The sequence below is a fragment of the Pteropus medius genome, unplaced genomic scaffold (genome assembly GCF_902729225.1).
Source record: "Pteropus medius unplaced genomic scaffold, Ma_sr-lr_union100, whole genome shotgun sequence".
Lineage (NCBI taxonomy): Eukaryota > Metazoa > Chordata > Mammalia > Chiroptera > Pteropodidae > Pteropus > Pteropus medius.
The window spans coordinates 5,968,321-5,995,540 of NW_024351730.1; the positions used below are offsets into that span (position 1 = coordinate 5,968,321).

The 27,220-nt window shown below is 35.7% G+C and overlaps 1 protein-coding gene and 1 pseudogene across 3 annotated transcripts in view; both read left to right on the forward strand.

The window, feature by feature from the left end:
- GABRB1 (gamma-aminobutyric acid type A receptor subunit beta1) overlaps nt 1-27,220 on the forward strand; it is a 370,441-nt gene that overhangs the window by 164,162 nt on the left and 179,059 nt on the right. The window lies entirely within an intron of this gene.
- Nucleotides 17,666-17,784, forward strand: LOC120588520 (uncharacterized; annotated as a pseudogene).

Below are 27,220 nucleotides of genomic sequence, written 5' to 3' on the forward strand. Positions count from 1 at the left end.
CTTTAAAAAAGGAAGATGGTAACATCCATAGGTCAGGGGTGGAAGGGGGGGCATTAAAGAGGGGGAAAATAAATAAACAAACAAACAAACAAATAAATAAATAAATAAAATATTTTTTAAAAAGAAAAAAATAATTTTTAAAATTATATGTTTTTTCTTTATTATATCATTAATTGTTTATGATGTTCATACTATTTCCAAGAGATTTAAAGTGGCTTCTGGATTAAAATAGTTTGAATAATTTAAAAAATAAAGCAAAACAGATTCCAACTTAAGATAACAAATCATTTTTTAAAAATGTATGGTAGTTTTGAATTACTCATTTATAATTAAATGTGTTATATTTCTCCCTCCTCATGGTAGACACTTTGGAATAAAAGATTTTACTCTCCAACTATGCACTATAGTCTTACAAGCAGAATATTTTGCAATATATTTACTTTATTATAAAGTTTTTAAAAAATCAAAACTGAGCAATATATAATTAATGATGGAGTCAATCATCAAGAGACCAAATTACTATTAATTGCAGTTAACTTTATGGAATGAAGTTCCAAAGTACTGTTCTAAGTGATTTACACGTATTGACTTGTTTAATCTTTATAACAATCATAAGCTGTACCGTTTTACCCCCATTTTAATAGATGAGAAAACTGAAATATAAAGCAAGTAAATAACTTCAACTTTACATGCCTAAGAAGTAAAAAAAAGTAGAAATTTAAATTAAGGTGTTCAGGCTTCAGAGCTCATACGCCTAACATATATGGAGGAATTTTTCAATACACATGGAGCCAGCACTTTATAAACAAACACAAGCTTTTAATTCTCCCCACAGCTCCATGAGCTATGTGGTATTATCTATTTTACAACTAAAGAAATTAGGACTTAGAGTCAGGCTCCTTACAATCTGCGAATAGTGACAATTTAATAATCTCTCTAAGGCTCAATTTTCTCATTTGTAAAATGAGATAACATTAAGTATGTCATAGAGTTTGGGGGGATAATTAAAATAAAACATACATATAAAGTGTTTGGCGAGTAATAGATTCTGCATAAATGACCTTTTATTGAAGATGTTACCTAAATTTGTTCCCCCGGGTATATCTTTCTCAAGGACCTAGAAGCCATTCCTTTAAACTGTAACCATCAAGAAAGACAAGGGCCCTACCTCCCAGCCTCTATGAAGGGTAAGAGCCTAACTTCCATAAGTACCAATTAGCAAACACAAATGGCTTAATTACATTGAGCAGCCTCACCAGTAAGGTTCACTAGTACTTTTCCACTAACTCACCCCAGGGTTAAAAATCTTCTACCTTTTGTTTCACTGGAGTTAATCCTTTAGTTAAGGATTAACTAGTTAAGATTTCTCAATCTGTCTCTTTACTGCAAGTCTTGAAATTAAGTCTTCCTTGCCTGTTTAAAAATCAATCAAAGTTTTTTTCATAATGAAATAACAATTTGTATAGAAAGCACTGAATCTAAACCTAGTTTATCAATAAAAATTTGTGCAAGGGGAATGTTATAGAAATGGAATTACAGAATATGTGTGTGTGTGTGTGTGTGTGTGCATTTGTGTAGTGGATTTTAATTAAATTATTGCCCTATTCCACAATTCTTCATTAGAGAGTTGGAATCTTCATCACTTGACAATGATAAAACAAGATTATGCAAAATGTGATATCTGAGTGCCATTTTTATAAGCAAGAAAAGGTCAGCAGCTTCTTTTCATCATCTAAATTCCATGCAAAATGCATTATTTCAGACACAATGTTCAAGAATGAGATACAACAGATGATTATTTTGAAAACGACAGCATTAAAATACATTGTTTCTCTCTAAATTTTCACCAGTCTCATTAACTATAAGATGGTTTGTGTTGACTCCAGCACTCTCATCTCAATTTCATTAATAAACTGCTTTTATTTCCCGCAAAATTCAGGTTAAGTTGATTAAACCAGGACATAAGTTCAACAGTGTGGAATAGAATTGATGTTATTTTGTCAGATAGTTCTTGCCTGGAATCAGAAAATAGCCTGAGCCATGTACTCTAAATGTGAAGTGTATTTCTTTAGCCAGCCTAAGGACCACACGATAATATACATACTCTTTTCAGTAAGCTTGCATTTTTTTTGGTGATTAAACTCTATTTGGAATAAGTAATTGTTTCTGCCAGTCTTCGTGTTTTGCCTTTTCCATCTGCCATTTCTGTTATTAAAAAAGAGTGAAAATACTTTAAGCTATTATTTGGGATTATTTTACAACTTCTTCTCATTCTAGAACTGTTGTATTCAACTTCAAATTTTCCTTTTGTTTGCTTAATTTTTACTAATACACTGAGAGTTCTATGTTCTTATGACAAAAACTATTATGATGAGTCATCAGGTGAATGTTATTCAAATCAGTATATCAATGTACAAAAGTTACCAAATAGAAGTATATTCTTAAGCACTTAATAAGATATTTTATTGAAGACCTTCTCAATGAGGGCATTTCTAAGAGTCGCTGCAGGACTGAATGAATATGCTCTCAAGAGAGAAGATTTGGTGTCAGTGAGAACTTGAGCCATGATTCTTCAAGATGTGGTACAATTGGCATCTCAAAGATATAAAGCTCCTTAAATAACCACAGCCACAGGCTAAGAAGAACTGGTTTGGGAACAGGGCAGAGGCATAACTCGGCTTTAGGAGATCAAAAGCTGTATAATTAAATATATTATTGCAAGACTTCTTCTAGGCTCTTGTAAAAGGTTCAGTGAAAGTGAGAGGCCTTGAAATCGAAGTTTATTTAGTTTCACAGTGAATCCACATCTTGACATTAGGTGGGCAGAGGTGGGTTAGGTGGGTGGTGATTGTGCCTTACCTACATAAATTAATATTCCAAGTTATGATTTCTAGTTTTTAAATAGTCTCACTATCTCAATTTTAAATTAAAATTTTAATTTAAAAATTAAAACTTTAAATGTTAGTAAGGATTAAAATTTTGATAGAACTCTATATCCACAAGGACTTAAGCCTCCTAATGTAGTCAGTCAGTCAGCTATTTATTTGTTTGTTTGTTTATTCCAACAGTGCTAAAAGTAAGCACTAACTAGGTTCAGGGCACAGTCTTGGAGACCTTATTGAATTATTTCATTTAATTCTCTCAGTAACAGGGGAAGAACATGATTTTTAAAAATTTTATTGTTGAGAAATTAAGACAAACAGTTTAGGTAATTTGCCTAAGGTCATCAGTAATTCAATAGCAAACCCTAGCTGTCTAATGGCAAATGCTATGGTCATTTCTTCTCTGGCCCCAAATACAATACTGCTTCTTTGGTATAGTGTAAATAAGAAAAGTAAAAGTAGACCATGATAGACATTTTTAGTTATGTAGAAAACTCAAAGATATATAATAGTTAATATTTTAAGAACAAAATTAATGGCATTAACGGGTATTTATTTACCAAATAATGTATCCTAAGAGACCCCCAACCCCCACATGAACATAACCTTGGAAAGCAAGGGATATGGATCTATATACATGAGATTAACTCTCAGATATACTCCTGACAGATAATTCTTGAGTGAGAGTAGATTATTTGCTAGATTGAACAACTCACAATGAAATAGAAGTGAATTCTCACAGGCCAGGGTATATGGTCAGCTTTTATAATAATTTGTTTTCAAGGACTTTCAAAAGTGTTCACAGTACTTGGGCCTGGATCTTCACCAGGTTCATACTCTGGTCATATTATGCCCAGGGGGGAAGCACCAGGGGGATCCATCACTGGTTAAATCTAGCCTAGAATCTTGGATGCTACTTCAGGGGCAGACCAGGTAAAGCATTGAGGGCTCCATGTATGCACAAACAAGGAAGCAAAATAACAGTCAAAAAGATCTCTCTTTCCCAGAATAGGCCCAAACTCTCCCCCAAAATCTTCTGGAGTTATGGTTTACCAGAGAACTGAGGTGTCTTGGGGAGAAAATGTGTGAATAGGAACAAGAATAAGATTCAGACATGTTGTTAGAGTTCTAGGAAAATGCATACCCAAATAAGCTACAATCTGAGTATTAGTATTAAAAAAAAGACAAAACAAACAACAACAACAAAAAAAACACTTTTGTCAGCATGGTGTTTTAAAAATAAAAATTTAGGTACCTTCCATCTATCAAATTACAGTTTAGCCAGGATAAATATGGTCTCAGTTTATTTCTGTACTTTGTATAAGCATTTTACACTAAGTGCACTGCAGAACATTTGCTTCCTTGTCTTCACACCCACTAGAACATGAGCTTCTTGAGGACAGTGTTCACGATTCCTTCTTACTTGTAGCCCTTGTGTGCTTCACACAGAGACTCAGTGTGTACTTGCTGAGTTACAGTGTAGACACTGAATCACAGTGAGATTTAAGTAAGTCGTATGGAGTAGCAAATCAGAAACAGACAGAATTAGAACAAAGTCCATGACTTCTTGGTCAGGGCTATTTTAATAACCTGCCGTTAACAGCTAGGGGGTCCTCTGGAAGTGGCGAGACATCACTGAGAATGGCTAGAGTTCTCTGAGGCATCCACCATTATCGAATGTGGAAAAGTTGTGTGTTGTATTCTACACGGTTTTATTTTGCAGCAAAGCCCAGAATTTCCTGCATGTATGTTTAATCTTTAGTTGGTTCTGTGTCATATGAGTAAATTTGTTCATTGGATTTTACTTTCTCTGGATTATCTTTTTATTAAATAGGCTTTCCAGGCTCTGATCTCTTCCGCTTTGCCCCCAACTCATTAATGGCAATGTGACACAATAACTAAGCCCCATTTGCTAGTCCATTTTTGTTGACCTAATGGAATGGCTCATTAGAACCCTTGATTTACTTTAACGTTCACAGCTAAATCTGTTGAAGATAAATAGTACTAAATTGTCCATTTCTCCAGGTGAATCAATAGTGCTGCTATTATATTAGAGGCTCTATCATAGTGCTTTCTAAGTCATGCTATAAAATGTCTGAATATAAAAGCTATTATTCCCCCCATGTGAATATGGTCTTCTTGAAGTAAGAGACCACATCCTGTTCACCTTATTATTTCTAAGCCCTAGCCTAGTACCTAGCCTGGAATATATATTCAATGCATGTTTATTTAGGAAAATTAATAATATATTACTATTTTGCTCATTTATACTATACCATTTAATATGTAAGCCTCTTGTGATCTTTTGAATAATTTTATTCATAAAAGCACCTGTAACATTTTTCCATTCTGAATATGTCACTCAGTATGCCAGTCTGTACCACCAAGCCTGAATTCTGTAAATCATACCCTTCTCAATATAAAATGCCACCCTAAATACTCCTTAATCACAGCACATCCCAACTCCCTCTATTTTCCCCTTTTTAGGCCCCCAACTAGATGAATCTGAATACCATGACAGGACACCAGAGAGAAGTTGTCCTGAGGTCATAAATGTTGCCAGGCATCAGAGTCTACAAGAGCTTCTTGTCTAGTAGAGTGAATTCTCATGACATACATAATAGATCCACAAGAGTTTTAAGAATTTTATACTAGCAGTAACATTGCCAGCTTGGACTGAAAGGGACATACGTATAGGACAAAATGAAAGAAGGTTCTTAGCTTCCTAAACTCTAAGGCGAGGAACAGGCTAATACTCAGCTGCAACCACATGCTGCCTTTCATGATAAGTAAAAGATGATTCTGGGGGCAGGGACTTGGGTCCAAACTGTGGAACCTGAGACCACAAATGATTATTCCCAAGGTTTAAAGCTTAATGGAGTTTACTTTGGTTGTATTTCTTAATTTCTTTTTTGAATGGAAACACTTAACTTATAACTGTTTTCCTATGCATGTCCCACCATTGTTTTGGGGGAACAGATAACTTCATTTCTAGTTGCCCAGGTCCACAGATTTATCTTTTACCAAAGATAAATTATGCCCAGAACCTTACCCATAAAAATTTTAGATTTAACTGATTAAATGGTGAACTTTTACGCTGGCGAGATTTTAGACTTGAGTTTATGCTGACATGTGTTGAGCCTTTTAGAGACCTTGAAATGGGTAATGTATTTTGCATCTGGGATGAATATGAATCTTTCAAGCCAGAGAGAAGATTGTGGTAGGCTGAATAATGCCTCCCCCTACCAAAAGATGACTATGTTCTAATTTCCAGAAGCTGTGAATATGTTACCTTATATGGCAAAAAGAATTTGTGGATGTGATTAAGGATCTTGAAATGGATATATAGTCTAGATTTTTCATTGGACCCTATGTAGTCATAAAGGTCCTTATAAGAGGAAGGCAGGAAGATCAGAGTCAAAGTGATAAAGCATGGAAAAGTCTCAACCAGGCATTGCAGGCTTTAAAAATAGAAGATGATCATTAGCCAAGGAATGTGAGTGGCCTGTAGAATCTGGAAAAGACAAAGAAACAGAATCTCCTCTGGACTCTTGAAAAGAAGCACAGACCTGGCAACCCCTTGATTTTAGCCCCATAAGACCAAATTTCAGACTTTTGACCGCCAGAACTATAAGATAATAAATTTGTATTGATTTAAGCTACCAAGGGTTTTTTTTTGTATGTGTGTGTATTTTATTACAGAAGCAATAGAAAGAACCCTAGAACCTCATTTTTCAGATTTCTCATTCTGAAGGGAATGAAAATGGCAGGAAGAGAATAACACACTCATCATTAAACAGTAGTACATTTGTCGTAAATTCTACTTAATGAAACATGGTGATGTCAACAGCCATGAGGAATGTGGGACATTATCTGAAGCACAATAGTTAAGACTATAAGCTTTGGAGTTGGTGCTGAATGTGGCCATGATCTTGGAAAAGCAAATTAATTTTCCTTCTTATCACCTAAGTTTGCTGATTTTGAAAATAGAGATTTGTATCCCTACCTTATAATGTCAATGTATAGATTGACTGAGAAAACTCTGCAAATAATCTAGTGTGTGGCTGGCTCATGAAAAGCACAATCTGAATCATCTTTCTTATTTATTCATTCAGGAAATTTACTGAGTACATAATATGTGGTAGGCACTTTTTCACATGTTGAGGATAAAGCAGTGTTCAAAAGGAATAAGTTCTTTGTGGACCTTATATTTTATTTGAAGGGTTATGTTTTAAACAAGATAAAAAAATTAAAATGTTTTACTTATTACATAGGAATAAATGTTCAGGAGAAACATAGAAGAAGGGAACATTGATGGTAGCTGGACACATGTTTATTTGCAAATGGCAATAATCCAGTACTGAAGGAAAAGCAGATGATGCAGGAAAAAGAAGAGAGTAGTGTTCTTGTTTCAGGTGAGGGGAAATGATATCCACTGCACAGGTGCGGGGACTGGTCTTAGAAAGTGACACATACAGCTCATCTGCAGTTAGAAGATAGGATAAAGTCAATGAACAAAAGCAGATGGATGGGAGTATATGGTGCAAGTTCTCTTCTGATGGCTTCTATTTTCTAGGCCAATAGGTAGGTAGGTCATAAACTGAGAGTAAGAATTGGAGAGGAATGTTTGATGTTGGGAGAATAAGCCAGGAGTAAGACTCATCTATAAAAAAAAGGGAAGGTGCCTAGACTAAACAAAGGAAGGAGGATTGATCAGGTACCATAATCCAGTCCATTTTGTGATCATGAATTTAAAGTGAGATCAATCAACTTGGTTATTGTTTTTGTCTGTCCGTTTTGGACTACACAGATGGATGCATGGAATTTGCAGATAAATAGATTTAATACAGGTCATACTCTAGCCAAAGTAATTCAACAAAGAAAGAGATTGGTAAGAGAGTAGAAGATATATGTAAAGGAATGATTGTAATGATTGAGCAGGGAATATAATGTGGGTATGGAGGGAATTGAGGGCATGTGAAGGGAAAGACTTAAAGTAAAGGTGGCAGGATCAATGGATTGTTGGTCCTGAAGGGGTCAGAGGATTGTTGGAAATGACGTACTAGTAATTGTTGGAAATTGAAGCACAGGAGAAGGCACCTGGAGAGCATCATATTTGCATTTGAAATACAATTGTTTCTCATGACAAAGTCAAGAGTATGACTGACAGTCATCTGAGATAGGGCAGATAACAAGATCATTGGAGAAGATGGCAAGGTGCTGAGAGCCCAGAACATTGGATGGATCATCTACATGGATTTTAAGAAAATGGAATATGGAGTCTTAGAAATGGCTTATCAAAAAAAGTATAGTTTTTTGTTTTATATTTTCATTTTTAGTAAAGTCATTTCATACCCTAGAGCAAAGTGACTTGTCTTTGACAAACTCCATTTACAATTACTACAGTCAAAAAACAAAAGAGAGTTTTATATATTTATACTTTATATTGTGGAAATGATCACTGGATAAACACTATTAATAACAGAAATGTCACCCTGAGCTCAAGCTCTTTCTAGATAACTGAATTTCAGAGCTTTGCTCAATGCAAGGAAATGAATAGTTGTTAATGAATATGTGTTATCATATTAAAGGTATATATGACACATCTAAAGTCACAACTTTAGCTAATTTTATCTAATGTTAACCACATCTTTAGAAAGTGAGTTCTAGGACATTAATTTATCATCAATCGTTTGCATAATATAATATATGTACTTAATTTCTTCCCATTACTTTCAATTCAAGCAAGCAGACTAGTTAATAATGTATTAGCCAGCTAGTGTAGCCATTAAACAGTTCTACAGTTTAAAATATCACAATAATTAGATGTGCTACATTTCAACAAATACAGATTACTGATATTTATTTGGAGAAATTTTTCTTACCCGAATAAATTTGGCATCTACTTATTCTTCTTAAAATGTCTAAATGCATCTGCTCTAAACTCTACAATATCTTTTCAAAATGTTAAATCTTGTGAAAATGAAAATAACTGAAATTATGAAAAGATAAAAAAATTATTGACAAATAAAGGAGATAATTTCATATAACATATTATCTTGTATTTTTGAGTGGAATTTACCAAACAGCCAATACAGAAATTTTGAATAAAGTGTTGAAGTTCAAGGATAAATTTCATCTGCAAAAAAAAAAAAAAAAATTAAAGCTTATTTTACTTTTGGACACTCACTGCTATGGCATAGCTAAAGCTTATAATATTCTTACCCAGATTAACTGTTGATACTTTTTAATCTAGAGCCAGCAAAAGACCAAAAGGCCATTTATTCATGCCCTCACTCCACAAGAAATGCTCTGTTTCATCTCTTCACCCTCAACACCCTGGCTTCAAACTAGCCTTCATTCATTTAATAAGTATTTGTTGGGTTTTACAAGTACATAAACTCTTTTAGTAGTCAACTTGTTCCTGTGGGAAAAGGGAACAATAGGAATACATCCTGAGAACAGAGCTAGTGAAAAGGAAAACAAGCACAGAATTGACATGACTATCTCAAAGAGGTCATTTTCTCTGTGTGGGGCAAGCACTTAAACATATCCAGGAGTGATCTACACAGCCTTCTTAGCCAGTGTGAATAACAATTCTTTCCTAGTAATGGAAAAACTCTTAGAAATCTCCCAGGAGCTCTCTGTACTTTATCGACACTAGTTCTTTTGAACTTACCATCCCTTTACAAAAAGAAAAGCAAACACTAGCTGCCTGGTTGGGTGTCAGCCTGTGTGAACAGAAGCCCATAGTATTCATCAACACTCAGTATTAAAGCTTCAGAGGTCTGTTGTAGCACTCATTCTCTCTCTGAAAGGACACAGGGCCATGGTCTATGAAGCAGGTGTGCAAGGCTAAAAAGAGAAAAAAATGAGGCCTCTGCTGCCTTCACTTCCCATGTGGATACCTTCTAAGCAGGCTTCCTGAAGAAAAATGCTTGTCTCTTAGGCTTTTAAATATGTCTTTTATCTTCATTCTTTGGCAGACTACATAATTTAAGAAAACAAATAATCCCAAGCACTTCTGACTAAGGAGAAATTATTTTCTCTGCCTCCCCACCATATGGTCAATGACTAAAATCTATCTCCTGCCCTCTCATCACAGGAAGTGATTTGAGTGCATCTACTTTGTAAAGAGTTGTTCGACACATAAAAGCATTGTGATATTTCACATTCACTGGTCAAATGCCACTAACTGCCTCTACCTAAATCTGAGCAGGAAGAACCATCATTTTTATTATTTCTGTCAGTAACAATGTTTCTCCCCGCAACCAAAATCACTTCTTTTCTGAATACTCAGACACATTACACAAACAATGATGGGGAGGAGCAAAAGAATTAGTAGAAATTTTTGAAGCAAGTAAAAAAAGGGAGATATAAAGAAGTGGGAATATCTGTTTCTGCTGTTAGAACAATCACTCCTTCCTGTCAGTAACCATTTTAACACAGAGGTGCCCTGGTTGCTGGTGGCAACCCTTATTGGTGACACACTAATGGCATACAGCATATTTTTCCTCCGTGATCCCATGGGCACAACACCAGATTGCCATGCATATTGATTTTTCTCTCATCCCATCGAGACATCACAGCTGCCCCCTCAGAGCGTAGGTGCAGGCGAAACTTCACTCCTGAGACAGACAAGTATATGCTCACAGCACTGCTCTTGGATCAACCCCCATGCTACTCTGACACTTTTCAATTTACTCCTCTGGGGTTGAGAAAATTAAAGCTAGGAGCTCAGAGGACCTTAGACAATTCTGAAGAATAAAAAATAAAACAGCTGTGTTAAAACCAGCTCAATAATTTCTTTTCACTTTGCACTTTCCTTTTCTGAAACTGTGGCTGCTCAAGATACTGAGACAGAGAAAACTGAATCTGGCCTTGAAGTTTAAGAGAGGCAGATGCATCTGCATGTAAGTGGTAAATCACTGTGGTCATCATTATGAGATGATTAAATTATTTGAACTGGGTGCTTACATAATTAGAATTCTAACACGCTGGGCCTGGGATTTGTGGTTACATGTTTGGTACACATGTGGTCTGGTGTCTCTGCAAACAACTGGCTGCACATTGTGATTCCTCATAATTAGAAGCACAGGCAGGGAATATGGTGACAAATGGCAATGACTACACAAATGTTTTAATGTTTCCAGGGCTACTAAATCACAGTAATGCTTGAACCTTAGACCACAGTTTATTATTATTATCAAATTATTATTATTATTTGGGTAATTTTACGGTGATTAGAGGGGATCATGAGAGTTCATTTTTCTTCTTAGTCTCCTCCCACGAGAAATCCCCAAGCATACACATCAAAAAATCTGCTCATCTAATCAAACACCATTCCCTTGGCCCACTTTGGGCTTTAATCTGCTGATAAATCAATGGATACACACAAAAGTGAAGTAAAAGAGAACCTGGTAAATTTCAGGGACAGCTTCCTGGAATTTCTTTCACTCACCATTTCATGTTCATACAGATACAGATGTGTACACACAGATAGGCACACAAAAGCAGTCTTATCAGGTGTATGAAATCCCTGTAGTAATAGACTTTACTTTTAAACCAATGTTTAACTTCCAAATATTCCTGACAGAGTTAATGCAAATCTACACTAATACCAGGTTCTTTCATGAGAATTGTTTTTATAGAAAGAAGGTACTAGGAATGTGATGGGATGGAGAGAAAATGTGGCAGAAAAGATAAAAGTCTATTTCTCAATTTTGCAGTATATATCCAGCTCAGAAGAACTATGATTAAGTCACATGTCAAAATTTGGTTTATGTCACTTTCATAAAACATGTTGGCTTGTAAGAATTATGGAATATCTTTGATGTCGAAGTATTCAATTTTTCCTCGACTTTATTTCCTTTAAATTAATTTTGTCCAAAGAAAACACTTGAATGTATCTTGATTTCAAATTTTAAAAGCAATCTAGTTTGAAGCTTATGTGAATGTATGTTTTGAAATAGCTTCTGAAATTCTACAAAATGCCTCGTAGTGGTGGTTCCGAAGGTGATGCTGTTGGTATCACAACCTTTTGAAGTTGTTCCAATTCCAGTAACCATGTAGAACAGAGGCTAGCATTTTGCTTTGTTCATTGTCCCCCATCCCTTCTTTCCTCTTTGAGCTGCTGCATTAATAAAACAAAAGGAAAGTAATGAAAGAGAAGAAAGTACCTTCTATGTAGTGCTAAACCAAACTCTTTAAATTCTTCTTAAGGGAATTTTGCTAAATATAAGGTTTTTGGGAGAGAGAAGTGATTTTATCGATTTTAAGAGATATCTTTACTATTCTCTAACTTTTTGCTCAACTTATCTGTGAATACTTAAAAAGACTAGCACAGACTATATTCCCAGAGTTAGCTAAGACTTAACTACAAGAGAACCATAGAGATATTCTTAGTAAAACACTACATATTAGGATCACAGGATAAAACAAAACAAAAATACAAAAAAAACAAAACAAAAACACTGAATGTGTTATAATCATGAATTAAGGCTGTAGGATTGCTTTTTGCCAGGATGGGGCTTGTTCATCTTTTTTATTCAGACACTCCATTGGAAAAACATAATTAAGAAAGAAGAATTAGTTAATCTGGCTCAGGAAGGGAAAGAGCTAAGGTGAAAATGCTTGGTGCTAGGGTTTTGCTCTTGGTTGTTTTAAAATTCATGGAGGCTCTAAATACTGTCACAATTTATAAATAATTCCAGTAAAGAATGCCAAGGATAGAAAGGGATCTCTCTGCATGGGAGCTGGATGACATTTGATTTCCTTAAATACACAATGATCTCACACCTTTTTCAAAGCTATACCTATTCCTGCTCAAGTTTTGCAATTACACCTCAAGACATTAGCCAACAGAATATCTAAAATGCATTTATGTCGTCCTTATTTTAAAGCATATTGAATATAATCATTACAAAAATAAATATAATAGCTAACATTGTTTTACCTCTTACTATGCAGAAGAAATGTTAATTCTATTATTTCACTTAACCTTCACAATACTAAAAATCTAGATTTTCTTATTTTTCTCATTTTATCGAGGAACCTGAAGTATGGTGGTAACTTATCTTAAGTCATAGAGCTAGCAAAGACCAGTCAAATATATGATCCATGCAGTCTAACTCACAAGGAAACACACAGTCAACATATAAACATAGGGCCAAATAGTTACATTTATAGTACATTTAGAAAATAGATTTTTATCAGATTGAATTACTATTATTATTATTATTTACATATTACAACAGAAAGAAAGTTTTCTGAATTTAAAATCCTATTCAGAAGTCTGAAAGGCATTAAGCCACCATGACAATGCTTTTTGTGAATTGATTTTCCATTATCTCAGCAATCTATGTAACTTTGAGATGAACTCAAACCTAACTCCTCCTTGATAGGGAAGAAACGGAAGAGGTTATTATAAAGAGATGATTAGAATTCACTAGTATATACCAATGACTTTGGCAAGACATGTCAAAACTTGTAGTATCATGGCACAACTTACACAAACTTCATATAAGGTTAGCTCATTTATCTACCATCGATCCATAAAATTGATGTTAATGTGACATTACATTTAACTTGAGCTTCTCTCTGTTTCTCTTTTCTTTAAAATTCCAACTTTACTTAGTTGTATGATTTTGTTTACTTAGTAGTATGTGAACTAATTAGATATAGAAATAGGAAGCTATGTTGTTAGTGGTATTCCCCAAACTCGTTCCTGTTATTTACTTTTGCCACAATGTTCTGCATTTTTTTTACATTGTCTTTGCTTATTTTTTAAAATAAATTTTAATTTTTTTTCAGTTAAAGTTGACATACAAATATTGTATGAGTTTCAGGTGTACCACGTGGTGATTTATACAACATTTATATAACTTAACGAAGTGATCACCCAGATAAACCCATTTGACACTACACACATAGTTATCGCAATATTATTGAATATATTCCATATGCTGTACCTTACATCCCCATGACTATTTTGTAACTGCCAATTTGTACTTCTTAATCCCTTTCCCTTTTTCACCCACCTCTCAACCCCCATCATATCTGGAAACCATCAAAATGTTTTCTGTACCTATGAGTTTGTTTCTGTTTCGTTTGTTTATTTCATTCTTTGGGTTCCACATGTAAATGAAATCATATGGCGTTTGTCTTTCTCTGCCTGACTTATTCCATTCAGCATAATATTCTCTACGTTTATCCATGTTGTTGCAGGTGGTAAGATTTTATTTTTCTATAGCTGAGTAATATTCCATTGTATATATGTTCCACCTCTTCCTTAACTAGTCATCCATTGATGAACAACCAGGTTGCCTCCATATCTTGGCTATCATAAATAATGCTGCAATAAATACATGGATTCACATGTCCTTTCGAAGTAGTGTTTTGGTTTTTCAGATAAATACCCAGAAGCAGGATTATGGGTCCTTCTTTATCTCTTGTTAGAGCCTTCCTTTTAAAGTCTTTTTTGTCTGGTATAAGTATTGCTACCCCAGATTTTTGCTTGTTTATTCTTTTCTTTTTCATGAAATATCTATCCCTATCAGTCTGTGTATGTCTTTTGACCTGAAGTGAGTTTCTTGTAGGCAGCATAGGTAAGAGTCTGGTTTTCTTATTCATTCAGCCATCCTATCCTTTATTTGGAGGAGTTAATCCATTTAAATTGTTGCTATATGTTATTCATATTTTTATCTTTTTTTTTTCTTTTTCTTCTTCTTAAAGAAGTTCCTCTAACATTTCAAGTAATACTGGTTTAGCAATGATGAATTCCTTTAGATTTTTCTTGTCTGAAAAGCTCTTTATCTGTCCTTCAATTCTAAATGATAGCTTTTCTGGGTAGAGTAATCTTGGTTGTAGATTCTTGCTTTCCATCTCTTTGAATATTTCCTGCCAATTCCTTCTGGCCTGCAAAGATTCTGTTGAGAAATCAGCTGGCGGTCTTATGGGAGCTCCCTTGTAGGTAACTAGATGCTTTTCTCTTGCTGCTTAAGATTCTCTCTCTGTCTTTAACTTTTGGCATTTTAGTTATGATGTGTCTTGGTGTGAGTCTCTTTAGGTTTGGGATTCTGTGCTTCCTGGACTTGTATTATCTATTTCCTTCACCACATTAGGGAAGTTTTCTGCCATTATTTCTTCAAATAGGTTTTCAATTCCTTGCTCTCTCTTCTCCTTCTGGTACTTGTATGATGTAAATGTTGCTGTTCTTGATGTGGTTCCAGAGGTCCCTTTAACTATCTTCATTTTTTTAGATTCTCTTTCTTGCTGTTATAATTGGGTGTTTTCTGCTACCCTATCTTCCAAATTGCTCATTCGCTCCTCTGTTTTATCTAATCTACTATTGACTTCCTCTAATGTCTCTTCATTTCAGTTATTGCATTCTTCATTTCTGATTGTTTTTTTTACATATTCTATCTCCATTTTAATGTTTTCTATCTCTCTGTTAAAGTTCTCATTGAGTTCATCTACTCTTCTCCTAAGTTCATTGAACATCCTTATAACTAGTGTTTTAAAATTTGCATCTGCTTGATTGTTTGTCTGCATTTTGTTCAGTTCTTTTTCTGTAACTTTGTTGTGTTCTTTCATTTGGGACATGTTTCTTTGTCTCCTTATTTTGTCTGTCCCCTTTGTATTTGTTTCTATTTATTATGTAGGGCTGCTATGTCTCTTGGTCTTAGTAGAGTAGCCTCATGTAGTAGGTGTCCTGTGGGGCTCAGCAGCATAGTTTTCCCTGGTCACCTGTGCCGGGTGCTCCAGGTATGTTTCTTGTATAGGCTGTTTGTGTCCTCCTGTTGTAGTTGAGCTTTGGTTACTGTTTACACATCAACTGGGAGGGACTGACCTTCGGGATGATTGGTTGTGAGGACTGGCTGGTGAGGGGCTGACCGTATAAGGCAGGATTCAATTTAGCAGGGCTCTTGTTCCTTCTCGATCTGCTCTTTGAGTGTATCATCCTTGGATGAAGTCCTGGGTGGTGCTCCAGCTTGATCTGAAGCTGGTCATTCAGTGTGTTAATCCTGGGGCCTCCTGGGAAGGGCTCCAGCTGCAGCCTGTGCCCAGCCTGGGGCCACCTGGCAAAAATCAACAAGCAATCCAAAGATGGTCACTACCCTCATTAGGCTTGGAGGTGCCCGAGAGGCCAATCCGTAAACTAAGGCAGGATGCTGCTAGTGCCAGGCTTGGAGCTACTCAGCAAGAGTTTCAAGGCATGCTGACCAGATGCTGCTTGTTTGAGTTTTGCAAAACTTTGAAAGACTTTAGGAAAGTCCACAGCATGAGCCAAGACAGGCCACTTGTATGGAAAAGCCACTGGAAGTGGCTTAGGTGGGCCTGCATGTTGAGTGGGGCAGAGTCTCAAGGAATCGCCAGAGCAGAGTAACCATGTTAACCAGGTTGATGGAGACTCAGATACGGCCCCTGCCAGTGTCTGCAAAGGAACAGTAGTTCCTGTCAGCACTTTAGTCTCAGAGTAAGCTGCCCCTCCAGCCCTCACTCTGAAGCCAGACAATTCATTTTCTCCCTGCTTGTCCCTGGCACCTTTCAAGTGCTCCTGCAGTGCTGGAGCTCAGAGTAAGTGAGTCCATCAGAGAGTAAGTTCACTCATGGGCCCTTTAAGAAGAACATCTGTGACTCCAGTCGCCCTCTGTCTCACTGAGCCACAATATCCACTGTTTTTTTATAGCCAGAGGTGTGGACACACCTCTTCCTGGTACTGGAACTCTGAGTTGGAGTGCCAAGTGTGGGACTGGAGTCCTTCACTCTTCCAAGGAAATCTCCACAGCCGAGACAGTCCTCCTGATTTTTAACCATTCTGCATCCCTACCCCTCCTACCAGTCTCAAAGTAGCTTCCTATGTATGTCCCCAATTGTATGGCTTCTGTTCAGCCACACTTCAAGTGACTCCCAATGAAGCTGTTCTGTAGCTTAGTTGTAATTTTGATGTGGGTAAAAGAGGAAGCAAGCACAATGTTTACCTACTCTGTCATCCTGACTGGAACCCTAATGTTCTGCATTTTATACCAGTAAAAAAAAAAAAAAAGCAGATAAATCAGAATTGACTTCTCTATGAAAACGGTTTTCAGAAACGTATCATACAATTGGATGTATCTTCTACAGTTCTCATAATTACTCCCTTTCAGATTCTATATATAACTGACTAGTAGTCAACTTGGATATGAAATCTGGATATTATGGAATTGAAAGTATTATGCTTATATTTCGATCTAGTGATTTTGAATATGTAGCATTTTTACAGATCTTTATGAAAGCATTCACAGCAGCCTATTATATGCACTGCTGTGGATAGATGATAAAAAGATAATTGATAATGATGATGATAGATAGATAGATAGATAGATAGACAGACAGATAATACTGATATAAAGAAGTGTCTCCTCTTCACCCACATGGTCAACTATTCATTTATATTTATGTAGGTTTCCATTTCATGTCATGCCTCTGTAAAACATGGAACTCCAACTCATTTTAGCTCTAAACGTACTCTGATAAATTGTAATCATATATTTACTCTAGAGAGGTCATCCAGTCGTAGAAAATAGAGTTCACTTGAAATGTAGTCTTTAGATATTTTTCTGGTTATGACTTCTTTAATAACCTTGGGTGAATTACTTAACCCTTAATCTGTTAAATCTATGGATTTACTTAGAATAACGGAATAATGAGTATAAATGAATTGTGCTTACATGTATGCTAATATTCATAGAGCATTATTTACAGTAGTCAAAAGGAGGAAACAACCCAAATGTCCATCAACAGTCTACAGCCATGCTACCCTGAACAAGCCTGATTCTCTTTGATCTCAGAAGCTAAGCAGGATCGGACCTGGTTAGTACTTGGATGGGAGACCACCTAGGAAGACCAGGTGCTGTAGGAATAAAAAATTAAAAAAATATATAAGGGATTGTAAGTTGACAAGGTCCTTGTAATCTGTGAGGTCAACCAAGGGTTGCCTCGCCAAAAAAAAAAAAAAAAAAAAAGTCTATCAACAAATGAATGAATGAACAAAATGTGACATATACCAATAATAGGATATTATTCAGCTATAAAAAGAATGAAGATCTAACACACGCTACAACATAGATGAGTCTTGAGAACATTTTGATAAGTAAAATAACCCAGGCACAAAAGAAAAATAATATCGTGTATTGCTGTTTATATGACATACTAGATTGGCAAATTCACAGAGACAGAAAGTAGATTATATGTCACCAAGGACTGAGGGGAGACGGAAATAGGGAATTAATTCTTAATCAGTACAGAGTTTCTGTTTGGGATGATTTAAAAACTTTGGAAATAGATAGTGGTGATTGTTGTACATTGTTGTTAATGCATTTAATGTCACTGAATTAACATTTTAAAATGCCTAAGGGGAGGGGGTGGAATAGCACAGATGATAGAGGCCTTGTTCATCCCTCTTGAAACCACATCAAAGTTGTGACAGAAACACGGAGCAAACAGCAAGCAAAGTCACCTGGGATATAGATGAACAGAAGCACTACAACTAGGAAGAGAAATGATAAATCACCCTGCAAGGGTAGAAGGTAGGAGAGGGCGAAGACGAGTCACGAGTGGCTAAGTGGAACAGCGGTTGTGGCAGCAGTAGACAGCAGCTGCAGATGCTTCTTAAAGGGGTTATATCCTTGAGCGGACTTTCATGGTGACGGACATAGTAGCTCTGAGCAGCAGCTCTGGGTTGGCTGCTCTGTGAGCACCAAAGACTTAGAGGGGTCACTGAGTTGTCGGAACGAGGGCCAAAAGTGAGTTTCTCTCCTGGGCAGAAGTGCTGGTGGTATCCGTTGTCCCTCTGGTGAGCCTTTCCCCCTCCCAGTGTGCAGACTCAGCACCACAATAGCTGAGACGTCATCAAACTGGATAACAGGTCACTCTGCTCAGAGAATTCCTTGAAACTCCACCTCCCCCAACTCACGGCCTCACCCAAGCCACATCTAGTTGTGTCCTCCAGAGTTCAGTGCTCCTTTTGAGCAGTGCCAAGATTCACGCTAGTGACAGCTGACCTCAGTTTCCAGTGTAGTTTCTTGAGGCAACTATAAGCACAGCATCTGTGGATTTATTATTGAATCTTATCAGGTAGCCCTGGAGAGTCAGAAGCTAAACTTGGCCTGCAGCTGAACCCCTCTCAAGACTATGCCACAGGACACATACTACACAAAGCCACACGAATAAGAACAGGAGACTTATGAGCTTTTTTTAGCACATAGAAACAGACGCAGAAAGGCAGCCAAAATGCAAAGACAAAGAAGCAGAAACCATATGAAAGAACAGAACAGAGATCCAGGAATAATGAAGTCAAGCAATCTAACAGATGCAGAGTTCAAAACACTAGTTATAATGATGCTCAATGAACTTATAGGAAATATAGATGAATTCAGTGAGTAATTTAACAAAGATAAAAAACATAAAAATGGAAGTGGAAATTATAAAAGGGAACCAGCCAGTCAGAAACGAAGAACACATTATCTGATTTGAAAAGTATATTAGAGGGAATCAACAGAGTGGATAAAGAAGAAGATAAAACCATCGATACAGAGGATGGGGAAGCCAAGAACACTCAATCAGAATGGCAAGGAAAAAGAAGCCAAGACTAATAATAATCATTTAAGGAGCCAAAGGGACACAATTAAATGTAAAAATATCTGGGTCATAGGAGTACCTGTAGAAAACAAGAAGTTGAAGAGCTATTTGAAGAAATAATGATGGAAAACTTCCCTAACCTAATGAAGGAAATAGACATACAACCCCAAGAAGCTCAGAGAGTCTCAAATAAGATGAACCCAAAGAGGCCCACACCAAGACATATATAATTAAAATGCCAAAGTTTAGATACAGAGAGAATCTTAAAAGCAGTAAGAGAAATGTAATTAGTTACCTATAAGGGAGCACCCATAAGACTGGAAGTTGATTTCTAAAAGGGAACTATGCAGGACAGAAGGTCTTGGCACAAAATATTCAAAGTGATGAAATCCAGGATCTACAACCAAAACTTTTTTATCCAGCAAAGGTATCATTTAGTCAGATAAAAAGCTTCCCAGAGAAAAATAAGCTAAAGAAATTTATCAGCACCAAGTCAGTATTACAAGAAATGTTGGAGGAACTTCGTTAGGACGAAAGAACGTGTATCAAAAACATAAACAAAGGTTCGCATATACAATGGAATATTACTCAGCCATTAAAAAAGAATGAAATCCTACCATTTACAATGACACAGATGGACCTAGAGGTTATAATGCTGAGTGAAATAAGTCAGACAGGAAGATAAATACCATATGATTTGACTTATATGTGGAATCTAAGGAACAAAAGAACAAACTAATCAAAAACAGACTCACAAATATAGAGGATGATCTAGTGAAGGCCAGAGGGGAAGGTTTTGGGGGGGCTGGGAGTATGGGATAAAGGGTTAAAGAAGTACAAATTAGTAGTTGATAAATGGTCATGAGGATGAGAAGTATGTCATTGAGAATGCAGTTAGCATTAAAGTAGTGGCTAGGTGGAGAGCCAGAGAAGAGAAAGAGCAATTAGGATGATCATTTTGTAAACTACATAAATGTCTAACCAATGTACTGTATGCTTTAAACTAATAAAATAAAATTTAAAAATAAATAAATAAGAAATAAAAGCAAAGACTCCAAAAAACATGAATATAGAATGGTAATAACTACATTCCTATCAACAAGTACCTCAAATGGAAAAGAATTAAGTGCTCCAATCAAAAGATAAGGAGGCTGAAAGAATAACCAGACCCTTATATAAGTTGCCTGTAAGAGTCTCACTTCAGATTAAAAGACACACAGAGACTAAAAGGAAGGGGATGGAAAAGATATTGCCTTGATGGACCTAGAGGGTATTGCGCTGAATGAAATAAGTCAGATAGAGAAAGACAAATATTGCATGATTTCACATACATATGGAATCTAAACAACAAAATAAACAAACAAAAAAAGAAACGGAAATAAACTCATGGCTAGAGAGAATATTTTGAGGGCTACTAGATAGGAGGGAGGTTGGGGGGATGGTGAAAAAGGCAAAGGGATTAAGAAGTACAAATGCATAGTTACTAAATAGACAAGGAAAACAGTTAATGCTGTAATAAATATGTAAGAGGGAAAAGGGGTACTAGATTTAGTAGGGTGATCACTTTGTGAGTTATATAGATCTCTAATCACTATGCTGTACAATTGAAACTAATATATTATTGTATGCCAATTATAATTGAAAAAAACTCATTGAATTGTACAATGTAAATACCAGCAACTAATTGTCTATTATACTTCAATAAAGCCAGGGGGGGGAAAAAAAACAAAACCAAAGTTATAAAAAAATTACCTAAACTGGCATATTTTATGTTATATATTTTACCACAATTTTAAAAATTAATAATGTCATATGCCAAAGACTCAATGAATTGTACATATTAAATGAGTGAATAATATAGTATGTGAATTTTATATCAATAAAGTTGTTAAAAACAAACCAAAAAATCAATTGTTCTAAGGTTCAGGTGGATGTCAGTAACTGAAAGGGTGAGAGAGTGAAAGGGCTTAGGGTCCACACAGAGAGATTGATGTGATATGGGAGTGAGAGCTGACACTGTTGTAATCACATAAATTGCAGGTTTGCCTCTGGCTCTTCCTGCTGGGTAAATCTAACATTCTGGTCACATTTTCATTTCTATCTTATAGGCAAGTTCATTCTGAGAAAACAGACCAGGCCTAAGGGCAGTAAACCAACTACTTTGTTAGGCTCTTCTTGGTACCGTCCATGTTATGTGTTATTAAGAGTTGAACTGACTAGATATTGACCCTTGCTGTCCCTCTGGATGTGGCTGTGCTAAGCCAAGAATGATATTGCTCAAATTTGCCTGCCTTTCCATTCAGTTACTCAGACATTATTTCAGGTCACAGAGTTCAATACATCTGAACCTTGACAGTATTAATTATTAAATTATTTTTAGAGCTTTTTATGTTTGCCCTAACTGAAAATCTCATGAATGTTTTATAATCTAAAAGCTTATTTTCTTTTCACAAAAGAAAGAAAAATTCCAAAGTTATTAAATCTAATCTCACATTTTACAAGTTTGGACTCAAATTTGATTTTATATCTCAAGTTCTTCAGTAATTAATTGCTGTTTCTAAATGAACCACATCTCCTGACATTCTCTTTTGTTATACTATTTCTTTACCATGTAACTACAATAATATTATCATAGTATTCATTGCATTGCATAATTTTTAATATGTCGGTCTCCTCTAGGAGACTATAAACTTCACAGTGGCAGGGACCATAGGTATTTATCTTCACTTCAACCAAAGTAACTGGCCTATAGTAGATGCACAAATAAGTGTTTCTCAAATAAATCAATTATTAAAAAATGGATTAATAAATGATTAACATTGAAAGAGCCCATTAGATAAATTCTTCACTAAAAAAAGTCATGTTGGTGAAAAAAATATCCAATTTCGTGACTAATAAAATATTCAGTGAGCCACTCATCACTCACATATGTAGAGATGCACAGATATGCTTTCTTGAAATACCTTGCAGCCTCAGAAACTGTTTCCTTACTGATTGTGCATATATATTTACCGTCCAAAAGTTTAAGTCTTATTAAGGAAGAGCAAGACATTGCTTTGCAAAATAAGCGTAATTTGCTACTTGTGGCATAACAGAAATGTATCAATGTCTGGATAACTATTTTTTTCTTCAGTTCCAGAGTGCTCTCTATTTACCTTACTCCAACTATTACTCAACTGATGTTCCATTAATATATACTAGGAAGAGAGGAATGCAGAACTTTCAATAGAATGCTTATTAATGGTAGGATCCTGTCACTCTTTTCTAAGAAATAATGTGTACTAAATATTTGCTTCAGATTTTTTGACCCAATCCTGACTCAATTCCAATAAAAAATTAATGTATACTCACTAAAGTCAAGAGCTGAAATGCACACAGAGGCCGTAAAGCATATGAGTGAAACAAAGCTGGAATGTATTTATAGAATGATGAATTATCCATATTAAATTTAGATAGCAGAGGAGAAGTCTCTCAGGGTTCTACAGATTTTCAATTCCATATGAATATTTGTATTTGATTCTGATGCCTGGCTTTTCCATATAAGGCAATTATTTATACATCGCAGCATTTTCTCTGCATTATCTTTGTTCTAAAGTCTTAAATAGAACTCCTGGGCCTAATAAAAGCTGTTCATTTCAACTCCTGAATGGATAAAATTTAATACTGGGAATAATGAGGTCTTCATACAATAACAATGTAGATGTAACTTTAGATGATGCTTGTCATTCACCAATGATGGATTTATTAAATATTTGTTGAGACTTTACTGTTAAACTGACACTGTGAAAGGTATTAAGGACATAGAGGGAATAAATAAAGTATTATCCTAAAAGAACACACAGTTTAATTGTGGGAGACAGACAGGTAAAAAGATATTTCCAATATTTGATTAGCAAAGATGAAAAGAAACACATGGGCTATGGAAACATTTGGAGTCAACACATAACTCAGCCTATGGGTCATAGTTAGCTTTCACAAAGAGGTGAGTCATAGGAATTAGGAACAGAGAAGAAAACAAGGGCACGCTGAATAAAGAGACAGCATGTGAAAAGCCCAAAGACATAAGCAAACCAACCTCAGTGTCAGAGTTCTGAGCTTCTTTGACACTTGAGATCTTAGCTTTAAAGCATTAGCTGACATCTTTGATTAGCCACTCTTTCTTTTCCACATCACAAGACTAACCTGCCGTTTCAGGTTTTTTTCTGAGAGTCTTAGTTATAACCCTTTCTTGTGACTTGGATTCAGGACTAATATGAGTTTATGACACCTTTATCTATTCCCTCTAGCTCGATTGTCCATTCCAAGTGAGTATGTAAGTGAGCATGTAGCAATAAAGCATTTTCAACTGACAGATCTACATTACTTTGTCTTAATATAAATGTGTTTACTTCATTAACTTATTTGCCCTTACAGAGATCTTGTGTATTAGGTATTATTTATTATAATATCCACTGTAAAAAGTGGAGAACAAAGAAGTTCATAGATGTTTCTGACAGGAAACAAATGGCACACTCAAAATGGGTAAATGAAGATATTTTAATATGAAGACTACTTATAAATTGTAGACAAGGTTTAGAATAAACCAACAGGAAATTGTGTGCTGCCCAGGGCTAGTAAAGTCAGGTAGGGAGCAGTTACCACACCCGGCCTGTGTGTTAGTATCTTATTTCCACTATAACAAATTACCACAGGTTACTGGCTTAAAATAACTTGAAAATCTTGTGGTATAGTTCTGGAGGTCAGAAATATGAAATCAGTTGCACTGTGCTAAAGTCAAGGTATGGACAAAGAGGAGTTCTTAGAGGTGTTATGAAAGAACCTGTGTCCTGGACTTTTCTAGCTTCTATAAGCTGTCCTCATTCCTTGGTCCATTTCCTCACATCACATCTCCTTTTCTCTCCCTGCTTCCAGTCTGTCTTTGACTCCCCTGTATTCCTATTATAAAGACTTTTAAGATTATATTTAAGGCTCATCCAGATAATCTAGTGTAATCTCATGTCAAGATTCTTAACTTAATCATATCTACAAAGTCCTTTTTGTCATATAAGGTAATAATCACATGTTCTGGGGAAGATGGATATAGTTAGGGGCTATTATTCAGTTTACCACACCATGAGAGTGCAAGGGAAGGAAGGGATTATCAGAGCCAGGAGAGAGCTGTATAGAGAGGACACCTGATATAAAGTGTGGACTTCTGTAGAGTGACATGGCCTACCATGCAGATCCTCCAAGGAGGGATCTGGAAGAGTAATTACCGTTTCCTCATGCTCTTTCTCCTCTGACCTCCTGCTTAAGTCTCCCATTGGCCAAACTCAACCAGTAACCAGAAGGTGATGGTAGCTCTCTAATGACAATCATGCATGTCAGCATCCCAGATGCAAAGCCACGTAGTGATGGGTATAGAATGGTCCGTGGGGCAAACAGAAGACATCCAGCTCCTATTTTTTTGTAAAATTATTTTTAAATTTTAATTATTCTTGCAAAAATACACATACAAACACACATTTATTTCCCTGTAAACCTGAAGAAGTATATAAAGCAGATAGAAAGTCCACCACCCAATCTGCCCCAATGTCCTTCACACTCCCCTCTTTATACTCAATCATCAGGTGGCAGGAGACACAAATTGTATGTATAGGTAGAAGTAGCAAAGATTAGGTGTCAAAACCTATTACATCCACAAACTTTTCAATGTTTTTCCTGATGCAAAGTTTGCATGAATGTTTTTTCTTCTGCTTTGGATTTCTTTTACCTTCATTATTTACTACTTTAAGTCTACTTATCTCTCAGATTTCTTCTCAGGTATCACTACTTCAGGAAAGCTATGCCTAACTTATCAATATAAATTAGATACCCACCCCTATACCTCTGATATTCTTTTTTTAGAATCTGGCATTTTTCTGTGCAGCCTTTGCCATAACCAGAAAAGATATGTGAATTTATGTGTTTAATTGATTGAGTGTATGTTTATCTCTCCACTGGTTTCTAAGTTTTAGGGGGCCAGATAGCTCCAGCCCCTAGTACACTGATTGGTAAATAGTAGAAATTCAATACATACCCAGCTTAAAATTTAAAAGCTACAGAAAAGTTCAAAGATCAGTCAAGAAAATTTATCAATATTTAACATATTTTTACATTTCTGCTCTCATTTTTTCTCCCTCTCCCTCTCCCTCTCTGTGTTTGGCTTACTTGTTCTTGCTCTTTCATCCTCCCCCATTTTTCTCTGCTTCCCTCTCTTTCTCTCTCTTCTTGTGAAATTTAGGTTCTATTTTTTTTCTAATTCAATCTATATTTAGATATCTGAAAATGTTTAACAATACTTAACTCAGCCTGGGAAATTTTCTTACTGTTTTCCTCTGTTTCATAATGGGTACTGGGGAAACTATTTATTAGCTAAAGTCCTATGTTTCTCATATTATTTTCTTCTTATATTAGCTTTGATTTCCACCTTCTAATCACTGTGAAATGCATTATATTTTTTCTGGGCCAGCCATAACAGGTGCATGTAATGATTTGTTTGGCTTACAAAATCTTATATCTGAAGAGAGATTTTTTTCTGTGAGTTTCAGAAAGCAGTTTCTAAAATCAACAGTACTTTCTTTTATTCTTTAGAGAAGATGTTGATATATCTTTTTATTTTGTAATTATTTTCTATTTTGGTAAGACTTAATTTTCACTGCTTTTCCCCTTTTTTTCTTTTTATCACCAAGCCTTCAAGGTGGTTATCCATCTGCAGAAATCATGTCTTATGAAAGTCTAGCCTCTGGTCCTATGCATTTTCAATCTCCTTCCTTTCAGTGCTCTGAGCTAAAGTCTTGGTCCTATCTTCAATGTTGCCCTGTTATGATGAGACTCTTCAGTCTGGCCTTAGCATTGTTTGTGTTCTAACACCCTAGGCCCTCATTGCCCTCTTCTTACCTGACTCTCAGCTAAAGCATGGACTCTGTAGCTGGCTCCATTGGCTTGGAAATATTTCCTTATTCATATGCAAATTGTAATTATGGTATTTTCTGTCTCTTCATCATGTGATAGGCATAACCTAATTCTGTGTTTAAGGTGTTCAGTAATAGGCATAGGTTATGTTCTCCTTGTGAATCTGTATTGTTTTTTGGAGAATGTATAGAGAAACTTAGGTTTAGAAGGACACTCTATATCATGGGCAATGAGAATTTCAATTGCATTTTTAAAAAAAGATACTAATAGCCTCTCATGCAAAATATAGCTATAAAAGTGTTCAAGTGTCTATATTGGATTAGCTCACACTTTTATTATTAAATCAGAAAACCTTTTCCCCAAATTGATCTCAGACTAAAGGCCAGCCACATCAACAACAGTATCCTCCCCAAGTCGCATTTTGTTTCCAAAGCCATCAGTCAACAGAATTTCTCCATAATAGAAGGTTAGTTAATATTGTGGTAGAAATCCCCACATATCTGTTCTTCCCTTTCTTTTCAGGGATATACACTAAGGTTTAGCTAGGCATATAATTTCCCTAAGTAAAGATTTCTTAGTTTCTCTTATAGCAAAGTATGGTCATGAGACATGTATTGCTCAATGGGATATAACAAAAGTGTTATGATGTGACTCTGTAAGAATTCCTAAAAAGAATAGGTACACTTGTATTCACCTTTCCTCATTTCTGTTGAATGTAATATCAACATAATAGCTGGAACTTAAGCAGCCATTTTAAACTAAGATCTAGAAGTTTCACATGTTCA